Consider the following 14,860-nt stretch of genomic DNA (forward strand, 5'->3'; position numbering starts at 1 on the left):
GAGGCTGCCCAGAAGAGGTTTGGGAGCTGTGTGGAGCCACAGAGGGTGTGGGGATTCAGAAAGGTTGCCCAGTAGAACTAATAACTGTTGGAGAAAGACTGGGGCGACCGACGGATATTGGGACTGCCATAGGGAGAGAACTTGGAATAATTCCAAACAAGGTAAAGAGATAGATCCTCAGACTGCTGGTCAGTGGCAGTGGCCAGCATTGAGAAGACCATTCTATTATTGCACTTTAAAATCTAGACATTGGCATTGGACCTTTTGAACTTAACCAACCTGGAGTTTGGTTCCCTCTTGCTGCTGTTTTTTCTCCATTTTATACTTAAGAATTAACTTACATTTTTTAATTAAATTATTGGGATTTCTTAATTGATGTATAATTGGAATGAGTTAGGAGCATATATGAATGAATGAATATTTTAATAATGTTTGATAATTCATATATTACTCTATTCAGTTTTATAATAATTAATTATAGAAATTTTAAATTATTTTTTAAATTAATTTTTAACTAATTTTATTGTGGGTAATTAATGATGGATAACAGGGAAGGGTGAAATGGTGGGAATGATATATATGAGATGAATGAATGGGGGAGGGTTAAGGTTGGATGACTGGGGAGGGAGGGCTGATTTGTATCAATTAAATGAGTGGGGTGGATGGGATATGTATTTGAATAATGGGAGCAGTACGAATGTAGAATTTAGCCTACCTAGTGATAGAGAGAGACAGGAGGGATGGGGATACCTATCTCCTGGGTGACAGAGAGATAGGTATCCACCCCATGTCCAGTCAACAAAGCAGTGGAAGTGATGTGCCGGTGCCTGGAGGCTGTTGGGGCCTGGATGGGTGTCAACAAGCTCAAACTCAATCCAGACAAGACGGAATGGCTGTGGGTTTTACCTCCCAAGCACAATTCCATCTGTCCGTCCATTACTCTGGGGGAGGGAATTATTGACCCCCTCAGAGAGGGTTCGCAATTTGGGTGTCCTCCTCGATTCACAGCTAACATTGAAACACCATCTCTCAGCTGTGGTGAGGAGGGTGTTTGCCCAGGTTCGCCTGGTGCACTAGTTGCGGCCCTATTTGGACGGGGTCATTGCTCACAGTCGCTCATGCCCTTATCACCTCGAGGTTCGATTACTGCAACGCTCTCTACCTTTGAAAAGTGTTCGGAAACTTCAGATCGTGCAGAATGCGGCTGCCAGAGCTATCATGGGGCTTCCTAGATTCGCCCACGTTTCTACAACACTCTGTGGCCTGCACTGGCTGCCGATCAGTTTCCGGTCGCAATTTAAAGTGTTGGTAATGACCTTTAAAGACCTACATGGCATTGGACCAGAATACCTCCGGAACCACCTTCTACCGCACAAATCCCAGCGGCCGATAAGGTCTCACAGAGTTGGCCTTCTCCGGGTCCCGTCGACGAAACAATGTCGTTTGGCGGTACCCAGGGGAAGAGCCTTCTCTGTGGCAGCCCTGGCCCTCTGGAATCAACTTTCCCGGAGATTAGAATAGCCCCCACCCTCCTTTTTTTTTTTAAAATATATTTTTTTATTGATTTTTAACAATTTAAAATCACACAACATAAAACAGTGCGTAGTGAATTGTGAATTGTGCCCACCACCCCGACGTACACACATTCCCCACCACCAAATTGGGGGTATTTCTTGTATAATCCACTTAACCCAAGAGCAATATATCTGTTTACATATTATAGAGTGATTCCAGTTTATTTCTTGTAGCTTGGTCTCGGATTCTGCTCGTCATATATCGTCTTACCTTGTCCCACCGTCCCATCAGCTGTCCCAACTCAGTTTCATTATCCAAATTTATCCTTTTTTCCATAATTTCAAATTGAATATGGTCCACCATGTACCTATACCAATTTTGCATTGTCCATTTTGTCGCATCCTTCCAACCCAGAACTATTACTGCCTGAGCGCTTTCTATTGCTGCTTTTTTTATTTCTCTAAATTCTCCCATCGCATTACTTTTTACTAGTACTGCCATTTCGAGCCCCCACCCTCCTTGTCTTTCGCAAGTCACTTAATTCCCACCTATATCGCCAGGCACGGGGGAACTAAGACATCTCCCCCAGGCTTATTATATTATATTTCATGTTTGATGTGTATGTGCTGTATGGTTTTTAATTGTTGAGGCTTTTATATATTTTATTATTAGATTTGTTCCACTGTTATACTGTTTTTATTACTGTTGTGAGCAATGTTCCCTCTAATTTTTTTTCGGGGTGGGCGGAAAAGTAGAGTGTCTGAGCGGCAGTCCCCTTGGGACTGGGCAGCATAAAAGTATAAATAAATAAATGAATGAATGAATGAATGAATGAATAAATGAATAAAAATAATAAATCCCTTCTTTATTATTAAAAGAAATTAATAATAAAACAAAACCAAACTCTATTACTATTAAAACTAAAACAACCAGCAAATCCAAAAACATAACTATTAATAAAAACAGGTGAGGGCTGGGGGTTTTTTTCTCTGTTATTATTTAAGTGCTTTTACCATATGCTTTAAATCAAGAGTCACTTCTCTCTCTATTTCTCTCTTTCCTGCCATTCTCTGCCTCAATCATTTTCTCATTTCTCTTTTTTCTCCCCTTTTTTCTATCATTTCTCTCTCCCTCTCTCTTCCTTCCACTCCTCTCTCTCTCTTGCTTTCTTCCTCTCTCTCACTCTCTCTCACTCTCTTTCTTCTCTCTCCTCTCTAACTCTTTCTTTCTTGCTCTCTTTCACTCTCTCTCTCTTCCTTCCTATCTTCTCTCTCTCTCTTTCTCTGTTTCTCCCTTCCTTTCTTTCCTTCTCTCTTCCTTCCACTTTTTTCTCTTTCTCTCTCTCTTTTCCTTCCTTCCCCTCTTCCCCTCCCACCCCTCTCTTTCTCCCTCTCTCCCTTTATATTTATCTCTTCCTTCCTTCCTCTCTTCCTCCCTTTCTCTCTCTCGTTCACTTTTCTCTCCCTTCCTTCCCTCCCTCCTTCTTTCCTCTCCTCTTTCCCTCCCTCTCTTTTCCTTCTTTCTCTCCACGTCTCCGACGGCAAGCCAGCTGCCCAGGAAAGCCAGGAAGGTCCTCCTGCCGCCCCCCCCCAGCTGAAAACACAACGGAGGTCTGCCGCCACCAGCTTTAGCCTCCCGTTGCCCGATCCGCCCTCTCTCCTCCTCTTCCAAGAAAAGCGCAGAAGCTGCCTGCTTGAGCCTCCCGACGCCGCTTCGCCCTGCCTGTCTCCGTTGTGTTTTTTGGGGGGGAGCGGCAGGAAAGCCCTGTGCTGGCCAGGAAAGCCAGCTTTCCGGCAAAGCAGCGCACTTTTCAAATGCGCTGCTTTCCTGCAATTCTTTCCTGGGAAGGGGGGGAGGAGGCCACTACCCCCCTAGGAAAGAGGTGCAGGAAAGCAGCGTATTCAAAAGGCGCGCTGCTTTCCTGTAAAGCCGGCTTTCCTGGCCGGCACAGGGCTTTCCCGCCGCTTCCCCCTGAAAACACAACGGAGACAGGCAGGGCGAAGCGGTGTCGGGAGGCTCAAGCAGGCCGCCTCCATGCTTTTCTTGGAAGAGGAGGAGAGGGGACGGATCAGGTGAGCGGGGGCAGCGCCGAGAGGCCAGGGGCACAAGGGGGCTGGAGGCATGATGGGGAGGCACAGGCGGCCGCGGCTCCCTTTCCTTCTACTGCCGGCGCCTCTCCGCCCCCGTCCCCACCCCCCTGCGGGCTGGCAGGAGGATGGGGAGTGTGCGCCTGTGGAAAAGGGTGCGCGGGGGGGGGGTATTTTGGGGCGCACGCGTGCTCACATGCGCAGCTTACAGGGAATGGTGGTTGTGAGTCCTCGGAGAGTGGCAGCATACAAATCCAATAAATGAATGAATGAATGAATGAATAAATAAATAAATAAATAAAACGCACCTTTTTCCTCCGTAAAAGAGGCTGATAATTTGGGTGTGTCTTATACTCTGAATGTAGGTGTTAACAATCTAACTATTGACAACCTTCCCAGCTCTTTCATTGTTTCTCCCTGCGAAGAATGTTTTACAAGACCTGTTCTGTCGGGCTCTCTGGTACACTCCTCCCCAAAATTCACAGGTACAAATTTCAGACACACACACGTTTGAAAATTCAAAACAATGTTCTTTATAATGAAAATTCACTTAAACTAAGCCCTCTTTTGGTATAGCAAAGAGCACTGGTCTCCAAAGAAACTGGTAATTTGTACAAGTCCCTTATCAGTTCTGTGATACTCAGCTTGCAGCTGTGAGGCAATTCACAGTCCTTCTTCTTTCACAAAGTGAAATACACTTTGCTCTGGTTTAGTTTCCAAGCGGGGGAAAATCAGCACACAAAAGGTCAAAGTCAGTAAAGCAGTCATGAAACACAAGGATCAGATAATCCTCCAGAATGGCCAAACCCACAGGCTGCTATTTAGCCTCACTAATTACCACAGCCCCACCCAACCACAGGTAGCCTCATTTTCTTTGATAATAATCTCTCAGTTGTTGTTGCCTATGCATCGCTCTCCGCATGCGTTGCTGTATCATTAACTCTTGTTCTGAACCCAAGGAGGAGCTAGATAATTGATCTCCTTCTGAGCTGTCTGCCCCACTCTCCTCTTCCCTGTCACTCATGTCTTTTTTTTAAAAAAATATTTTTTATTGATTTTTAACAATTTAACATCACACAACATAAAACAGTGCGTAGTGAATTGTGCCCACCATCCCGACATATACACATTCCCCACCACCAAATTGGGGGTATTTCTTGTACAATCCACTTAACCCAAGAACAATATATCTGTTTACATATTATAGAGTGATTCCAATTTATTTCTTGTAGCTTGGTCTCGGATTCTGCTCGTCATATATCGTCTTACCTTGTCCCACCGTCCCATCAGCTGTCCCAACTCAGTTTCATTATCCAAATTTATCCTTTTTTCCATAATTTCAAATTGAATATGGTCCACCATGTACCTATACCAATTTTGCATTGTCCATTTTGTCGCATCCTTCCAACCCAGAACTATTACTGCCTGAGCGCTTTCTATTGCTGCTTTTTTTATTTCTCTAAATTCTCCCATCGCATTACTTTTTACTAGTACTGCCATTTCCTTAGTGATTGTCCATTGTATATTTAACATTCTATTGATATCCTCTTTCACTTTTTGCCAAAATTCCTGCACTATCGGGCATTCCCAAAACATATGCATAAACACTCCTTTGTCTTGACAACCATGCCAACAATTCCCCCTGACATTCTGCTGAAAATGTGCAAATTGAACGGGAGTGAAATACCACTTATGTAATATTTTTCTTCTCATTTCCCTGATTCTTGTATTTTTAATTTTCCTTATATCTTCTACTATATTTTCCATTTCTTGTACCTCTACTAATATCTCATTTTGCCACCATTTAGTCAATCCATCAATCGTGTCCCCATCTGACTGCACTAGCAATTTGTATATATTAGTTGCTTGCGCCTTTATCCCCTCACTTTTTTCTCTTATTATTTTCTCTAACCCTGTCTCCTCCCTCCATAATACTTCTTTATTCTCCCTTTCATTTAGATATTTACATATTGCATTTATTTGTAGCCACCTTCCCTTACCTAACCACCATTCTATACAATTTCTACTTGGCCTGCCATCCTTCTCGTATAACTGTTCTATCTTAGTTATCCCTCTTCCCTTCAACCTATTTAAGTTAATTTCGTTTTCTCTATTTATTACATAAAGCGATGACAGTTTAGATTTATATAATCCTATTTTCCCCTGCCATTTTTTCCAAATTTCCATAGTCCCTTTCATTGGGCCTATTAATTTACCTATATCACTCCTATTCCACTTTCTAAAAATTAATTCTCTATTGTTCATCCCGTTTATCTGTTTTTCCAATTTCGCCCATTTATTTTCACCTAATTGCAACTCCATTAACCTTTCCATTTGAAAAGCTTCCCTATACAGCTCCAAACATGGAACTCCCCATCCCCCCTCTTTTTCATTCGCAATTAACCACTTTCTTCTTATTCTTGGTCTCTTGTCTTCTTCAATCCAATAATTTAGTTTTTTGTCCCACTCTTTAACCTTACATACCGATAGGCCCCCCGACAGCACCTGAAATAGGTACATCATCTTGGGAGCTATCATCATTTTTAAAGCTCTTATTTTAGAGAGTCTCCTTAGCTTTTTATCTTTCCAGCTCCTCATCTGTTTCAACATTTTCCTCCATATTAATCTATAATTAATCTCTTCAATTTTCGCTGGGTTTTTCAATAACCAAATTCCCAAATATTTTATTTTTTTAAGTCCTAATTTCAACCCTGATTCTTTCCTAATTTCTATCTATTCTCTCGGATCTATATTTAAACACATAATCTCTGATTTTTCCATATTAACCGACAGTCCCGATTCCTGCTTAAACTCTTGTAAAATATTTATTATACCTTTAATCATCTCCATCGGGGTCTGGGTCAATATAATTGCATCATCTGCAAATAAATTTATTTTCATTTCTAATTCCCCTATTCTATATCCTGCCCAAGTGTTATCTTGTCTTATCTTATTAGCTAAGATCTCTATTGCTATTATGAATAATTTTGGAGACAAAGGGCATCCCTGCTTGGTGCCGTTTAATATTTTAATACTCTGCGTTCTTTGTCCATTCGCTCTTATATATGCTTCATTTCCTTTATAAATCTCTTTTATAGTTTCACAAAAATTTCCCCCCATATTTAATTCGTTACATAATTTATATAAATAACTATGGTTAACTTTATCGAACGCTTTATAAACATCTAATTTCAAAATTCCCAATTTCCTTTTAGTAGCGGTAGCATGGTGCATCACATTCATTACATTTCTAATTGGTTCACTTATTTTCCTTCCCTTCACGAATCCATATTGATCCTCTTCAATAATTTTTGGTAAAATATTTTCTAATCTATTTGCCAGTATTTTCATAAATATTTTATAATCCTGATTTGCCAAACTGATCGGACGGTAAGACCCAGGCTCTCTTAAATCTCGACCCATCTTCGGAATGGTAACAATTTCTGAAAGCTTCCATGTCTGCGGGATATCACGATTTAACAATATATTATTAAACAATTTCCCCAAATGCGGCAACAACACATTCACATAAGTTTTATAGAATTCCCCTGTAAACCCATCTGGACCCAGTGCTTTGGCTTGTTTTAACCCTTTAATTACTCTAGCAATTTCATCTTGTGTAATTTCTGCATTCAAAATTTGTTTATCTTCTTCACTTACTATTTTCCCAACCTTGAGGACTCCTATCTTCACTTGCTCCTCTTTATACAAATCTTCATAATATTTCCTCATTATCTCCTCTAACTGGTCATTACCATATCTAACCACTCCACTAGTGTCCCTCAATGCTAAAATACATGATTTTTCTTTCCTCTTCTTCAGATATCTCGCCATTTGCTGCATTGATCTTGTCCCCCAGCTCTGTATTTTTTGTCGCATCATCATTCTCATCTTGTTCCATTTAATCTCATCATACATCATCAACTGTTTCTTTTTCAATTTCAATAAACTATTCCAATCTCTACTTTGCGTTAATCTTAACTGCTCTTGTATCAAATCTATTTCCCTTATCTTCCTTTCCCTCTCTCAACCCCACCTCTTCCTAATATCTGCTTCCATACATATACATTGTCCCCTCATGAAGGCCTTACATGCATCCCATACAATTGATTGTTTAATACCACCCACATCATTAATTCTAAAATATTCTGATAACTCTGTTTGCAATTTCTCTTTATCTTGTTCCCTAGCAGTTACAACTGCATTATATCTCCAAATTCTTTGATTACGTTCCTGACCTATTTCCAATTCTGCCAATAGTGGGGCATGATCTGATATCCATATACTTTTAATGTCTACTTTTTAAACTTGTATATTGCCTCCCCTATTCATTAATATGTAGTCTATGCAGCTAAATGTATCATATCTTGCTGAATAATATGTAGCTCTGTTTAAAATATCTGCATGTAGATCCACCATATTAAGTCTGATTAAATGTAACATCCTGCTATTTGCAGTCCCATTTGTTAATTGCATATTAAAATCTCCTCCCAAAAAAGTTGTGCCCTCCGTAAAGTTGTCTAACTTCTTCTTAGTATTTATTATAAATTGTTTTGTTTTCACATTTGGGGCATAAATTGCTGCTAATGTCAGCTTCTTTTGATTTATTTTCCCTTTAACAAATATCCACCTTCCTTCTCTGTCTTTCTGAATTCCCACCTCTTCAAAATTAACCCTCTGATGAATCAGAATTGCTGTGCCTCGGCTTTTTTGTGTTCCTCTCGACTCAAACACCCATTTCCAATTTCTATCATTAATCAAGTTAACCCTTCCTCCCTTTCTTTTATGTGTTTCTGTCAAAATCATAATATCCACCTTGTATTGCTTAGCCATCCTTAATATCCTAAAACGTTTCAAATCCGATCCCAAACCATTCACATTTAAAACCATTATCTTACACTCCGTCATAATATACCAAAATCACCCTTTTCCCCTCTTGTTTTGCCCTTGGTTTATTTCCCCCCCTTTCTTTACCCCTATTACCCCCCCCAACGTGCCTCCCCCCGTGCTCAGAAGACAAGAAAAAAACTTGCCCATTCATGAGTCACATTATCTGGATTGCGTTCTCACTCAACTAGCTCCTCTTTCAACCCTTTTTAATTGTAATAAAGAGAAATCTTCTCCCCCCCTCCTTTCTCCTTTAAATAATTCCTTCTTTAATTTTAAATTCTTAAACCACCTTTTTCTCCCCCTTAGACTTCCCCCACTGAATGACAGATATACAGGAATCCCAAGGCATCTCCAAGAAAAATAATAATAACAACAATAATAGTAATAGTAATAATTCTTTTCCTCCCCCCCCTCCCACAACAAGACAAGGGACCAAACACCATCACTTTCTGGCTCTCTTCTCACGCAGAGCCTGTGTTTTTCTCTGCTTCTTTCTGATGGCCTCCACCTGCTCGCTTAACTCCTTCAGCTGCTCTTCCCTTCGTCTTTCCTCCTCATCTGTGGTACTCCGACCGTCAAAAGCCTCTTCTCTTTCATATGCTAGTGCTCCAGTTTCATCAAACTTAATCCCCAGTTGATCCAATAAAGCCTTTCCCTCCTCCAATGAATGTGCTCTGTACATTTTATTGTCCTGGAACACCAAGATGGCCACTGGGTAGCCCCAGCTAAATCTGGTTCCACTTTGATATAGCCGGCTTGCAATTGGTTTCAACACAGCTCTCGCTCTCAGGGTTTCCCAGGAAAGATCCCTCAGAACCCTTATCTCATTTCCGTCTTGTTTAAGGCTCGTAGAAGTCTTCAAAGTTTTATAAATCATCTCTGCTTTTTTTTCACTGAGGAAAGTGACGATCACATCTCTCTGCCTCCCGTCTCTTCTGGGGGCCGCCCAGTGAACTCGCAACAACTCCTCCAAGCTGACATGCACGTCTGTCTGTTTATTTAACCAAGCACAGACAGCTTCTGTTAACTTTAAATCAGAGGCCGAATCCATTCTGAACCCCCGTAAACGCAAATTCCTCCTTCTCTGTCTGTCCTCTAAATTTGCGATTCTATCATTTATTTGTCTTACTTTTCCATCGTAATCCATCACTTGTTTCTCAACTTTCAGTATCTTTCCAGCAGAGGATTCATCCTCCTTTTTAATTTGCTTTACTTCTGAATCCAGCTGTTCCATTTTAGTTTCTACTTTATTAAATCTCTGTTCAAATCCAGTGCAAATGTCCAGCAATTTATCCAGTTTTTTTTCAATGTTCGCTAAGCTGGAAACGTCTTCTTTTTCCCCTCCCTCCGCCATTTTAAGATTTATTGTACTCACTTATCACTTCCTTGTTACAGCGAAAGCACCTCCGTCTTTGCTTGAAATCGTAAATCTTCAAATTCTCTTTGATGCCCACAAATTCCTGTACCTACTATTTTTTTCTAAGAAGGATTTATAGTATTTTTAAGGGAGAGAAAACTCTTTACATTATATATTTATTCGGAGCCAGAGGTGAAATGCCTAGAAACCAATTCGGCACATGCGCAATCCTCCCCTGTCACTCATGTCTTCTTGGTCAGAGGAGCCTTCATCAGCAGATTCCACCGGGGGCAAAACAGGCCTGCAGCATGTGGATGTCTCCCCCACATCCACAGTCCTTGGGGCAGGAGCTGGGCCAGAGCTAACCACAACAAGACCTAAGTCTTTGCAGGGTTTTTTTCATTGCTCTAACTTGTTCTGAATATTTCTTTCCAGCCCTAGCCACATGCTAACAATGTTCCCAGCCCTTAGCCGGCTTGCAAGCTCTTTCATTGTTACTCTCTCTGAATAAAGTTTTTTTAAAGCCCTAACCAGGGGATAAGATAATGTGCTAAAGCTGACCAAACTAAGTACGCTAGACAGATGAATATCTGTAAGCAGATTCTTTTCCCTATTTTCCTCCCAAAAAACTAAGGTGCGTCTTATATTCCAATGCATCTTATACTCCAAAAAATACAATAATATCCCATATTTGTGAATATATGATATTTTAACTATGTGGACTGTGTATGTTATATACTATATATCTCTTTCTTATCTCTCTCAATCAACCATATACACTGAATATAATTAGTGTATTATATTATCATGTATATACATACCATAGTATGGAGAAGCGACTGGAGAAGTGGCAAGTGAGACCAGCCATCCCTGGGGGAGGTGCCTGAGAGACTTCCCTGTGTGTGCGTGGGAGGGGTCTACTGGTGCCTTAGAAAAGCCTTAAAGACTCTGAGCAACACCACAGCGACTGGAGAAGTGGCAAGTGAGACCAGCTATCCCTGAGGGAGGTGCCTGAGAGACTTCCCTGTGTGTACGTGGGAGGGGTCTGCTGGTACCTTGAAAAGCCTTAAAGACGCTGAGCAACACCACAGCGACTGGAGAAGTGGCAAGTGTGGAAAACTGGAGATTGATAGGAGTCAGGAGAGATATAAAGACAGGGAAGTCCCAGGAGACAATAGCCAACCACATGGAAATGAACTGGGGATGCTGGTTGTGGCAGCAACCAGCATTGCAGTGGTCATTTTTACCCAGAAACCTGGACATTTGGGGACCTGGACCTCATACTCAGGGTCTCATACTAGACTTTTTTGTAACTTAATAATGATTAAGATCTGATTTTATATTATCAATATCAACGTATATACTCGAGTATAAGTCGCTCTGACTATAAGTCGAGGCACCTACTTTTGCCACAAAAAAACGGGGTAAATTTATTGACCCGTGTATAAGTCGAGGATGGAAAATGCAGCAGCTACTGGTAACTTATTAAAATGGAAAACAATAAAATTACATCAATTGAGGCATCAGTAGATTAAATGTTTTAGAATATTTATTTCAAAGAAAACCAGTAAACTAGCTCTGTAAGTTTAAAAGAGGGTAAACAGGTATATGTCCCCCCAAGGCAGGTATAGGCAAAAAAAAAATGCAAGTACTTACCAATGTTCCCTCTGATTTTTTTTCAGTGTGGGCAGAAAAGTATAGTGTCTGAGCGGCATTCCCTTTGGGACTTGGCGGCATAGATAGATAGATAGATAGATAGATTGGATGGATGGATGGATAGATAGATAGATAGATAGATAGATAGATAGATAGATAGATAGATAGATAGATAGATAGATAGATAGATCTCTTGAACCATTTCCAAAAACAGGTGAGGGCTGGATTTTTTCCCCTCTGTTATTGTTTGGGTGCTTTTTACCATATGCTTTAAATCAAGAGTTATTTCTCTCTCTCTCTCTTTTGTTTCTCTCTCTTTCCTCTAATTCTCTGCCTCAATCACTTTCTCATTTCTCTTTTTTTTCTTCCCTTTTTGCTTTTAAAATGCATCACTTACCCGGGCAGCCGGCTTCGCCTCCTCCTCCCCCGCTGCCGCGCTGGGGTTACCCCCTGCAGCCGGGGGCGACGGGCCCGGCCTCGGCCTACTCTGCCCCAGTGTGCCCGAAGCACAAGCTTCGCTTCCTCTCCCCCCGCCGCGCTGGGGTCTGCCCACCGCAGCCGGGTCCCGTCCGCCACCCAATGCAAGTAAAAGACTTCCCTGGCCGTGTTTTTCAAACGGTCACTTACCCGGGCAGCTGTCTTCGCCTCCCCCGCTGCCGCGCTGGGGCTGCCCCCTGCACCCGGGGGTCGATGGGCCCAGCCTCGGCCCACGATGCCCCAGTGTGCCCGAAGCACAAGCTTCACTTTGTCTCCCGCCACCGCCAGGTCCCCTCCGCCACCCAATCCCAGTTCAAGACGGCGGCAGCCCGCATCAAGACGGAGCCGGCCACCGTTACACAGGTAGGAAGAGAGGGGAAAGAGAAAGAGGGGCCAAGAGGGGGGAAAGAGAAAGGAGGCAAGAGGGGGGAGAGATGTCAGCTCAAAGCCCCACGGAGCTACCACCGCCGCCTCCCCCCTTCCGTTCCAGTGCCTGATGGGTGCCGGCAACTTTTCCTGAACAGGCGGGGCCAAAGTGGAATGGGGAGCACGCAGTTTTTCCAACGAAGAAAAACCTTGTCACTCCCCGGCCCCAGCTCTGATGTCTGGCTTGGCTGGGCAGCCTTGGAATAGGCTGCGGGCGGGAGGGGGTATTTTTGTGTGCATACACACCTTAGAGGAAACATTGGTACTTACCCTGCTGCTCCTGCTGGTTTTTTCTCGCCACCGCCCCCTCCCCCCCACCCAGCGGCTTTTTTCCCCTCTCGCGCGCAAGCAAAGGAGACAGCCAACCACTTCAACGGCGCGCGAGGGGGGGAAAGGCCATGGGAAGCCGATGAGGTTGGAGGGGGTGGATTCCTGCTTTTGTCTTCTTGCCACTGCCCCCCCCACCTCACAGGCTTTTTTCCCCTCGCGCGCGCAAGCTACCTCAGCCAGAAAGAGGCGGCACCTGCCATAGCTCCCTCACCCGCTCAAGCCAGCAATGCCTGCCAGGTTCCCGCGAGCGCCCTCTTGTAGTGACTTTTCTGTGACCCGAGTATAACCCGAGGTTGGGTTTTTCAGCCCATTTTCTGGGCTGAAAAACTCGACTTATACTCGAGTATATACGGTAATATAAATTTTTCTATTTTTATTTTATATTTATATATTGTGATATATTTTATTAGTGCTTTTAATTACTACAAATTTAATCTATTTTTAATATTATTGGGGGGATTCTTAATGGATGACTGGGATGGATGTAATATTGGGCATGGGATGAATGATTGGTATGAGTGGGATGGTTGGGGTGGGTGGTACTATGGTATGGATGAGATGAATGGAAATAGTATGAATGATAGATTTGGCCCACCTGACGCTGCAGAGGTGGGAGGGAAGGGGGCACCAATCTCTGGGGTGACAGAGGGTCAGAATATTCCGGTGTTGCTGGGGAGAGGCAGATATGGCGGTGGCCACGGAGTTAGCCGTTCCAGGGGAACGAGGGATCGTTGCTTGGGCACTGGTGATGAGTGTAATTCTGGCCCTGGGCTCAGGTTGCTGCTGCTCAATGCCAGGTTGGTGGTAAATAAAGCTCTCCTCATCTGGGATCTGATCCTGGATGAGGAGGCAGACCTGGCATGTATTACTGAAACCTGGCTGGGCCCAGAGGGAGGAGTTCCTCTCTCTGAAATCTGCCCAGCCGGGTTTCAGATATGGCATCAACCTTGACCCCAGGGAAGGGGGGGAGGAGTGGCTACTATAGCCAGGGAGAGCCTTTGCCTACGTAGACTCATTGCTCCAGAGATTGCGGGTTGCGAGTCTCTCTTGATGAAGTTGGACTTAGGGGTTCAGGTGGGCTTGTTTCTCACGTACCTGCCTCCCAGCTGCGTGTCAACAGCCCTGCCTGTGCTGCTCGAGGAGGTAGCCGGGCTGGCGGTGGGGTTCTCCAGACTTATTGTCATGCCGCCTTGATTGCATCAGCGTAATCCCACCCGGCCGCTCTGTTTAGGGTGACCCACTCCCTTCTTAACCAGGGGGGAGTTGGGGAGCCCTTACAGCAGGGGTCCCCAAACTTTTTACACAGGGGGCCAGTTCACTGTCCCTCGGACTGTTGGAGGGCCGCACTATTAAAAAAAACCTGTGAACAAATTCCTATGCACACACCTTATTTTAACATAAAAAACAAAATGGGAATGTACTATTTAGAGGAGGAGGGAAGAAGTCTGAAATTCATATATGTTTATGTTTTGTTTTTAATTTTCTTTTGTTGATATGTGATTGGCTATACAAGGTTTTCTTGGCTTATAGAAAAATGTATAAAGAAAGAAGGAAGCACTTTGGCCTAATGGTTAATAAGTAAGAAATATAATTGGCGTTGCACTTTTTGAAGGAACATTAAGGAGGGAATTTAATTAAAAGAAAATGAACGTAACTGGATGACAAAATTAGAAAAAAAAACTTTTGCAACTTTTTTGATGATTGATATTAGTTACTAACAAAATACCGCATTTTATTCATGGAAAATTAGATGGTACACTGTGTTGTTTGAATGTATGTTGAGAGAAAAATTTAAAAAAATTACCTCCCCCAAAACAGTCCTTCCTTCCTCTGTCCCTCCATTCATTTCATTCTTCCTTCCTTCCTTCCTTCCTTCCTTCCTTCCTTCCTTCCTTCCTTCCTTCCTTCCTTCCTTGTTCCCTCCATTTCTCCTTACTTCCTTCCCTCCTTCCTTCCTCTCCTCCTTCCCTCCCTCTCGTTCCCTTTTCTTTCTTTCTCTCTCTCTTTTCCCTGTGCTCGTCACTCACTGGCAGGCCGGATAAATGGCCTCAGTGGGCCACATGTGGCCCGCGGGCCGTAGTTTGGAGACCACTGCCTTACAGAGTAGTGCCAAGGATTTTAA

The 14,860-nt window shown here is 43.0% G+C and overlaps 1 protein-coding gene across 2 annotated transcripts in view; it reads left to right on the top strand.

Annotated features, from left to right (window-relative positions):
• Positions 1–14,860, top strand: part of SPMIP7 (sperm microtubule inner protein 7) — a 181,236-nt gene that overhangs the window by 164,010 nt on the left and 2,366 nt on the right. The window lies entirely within an intron of this gene.

The sequence above is a fragment of the Erythrolamprus reginae genome, chromosome Z, assembly GCF_031021105.1.
Source record: "Erythrolamprus reginae isolate rEryReg1 chromosome Z, rEryReg1.hap1, whole genome shotgun sequence".
NCBI classification, from domain to species: domain Eukaryota; kingdom Metazoa; phylum Chordata; class Lepidosauria; order Squamata; family Dipsadidae; genus Erythrolamprus; species Erythrolamprus reginae.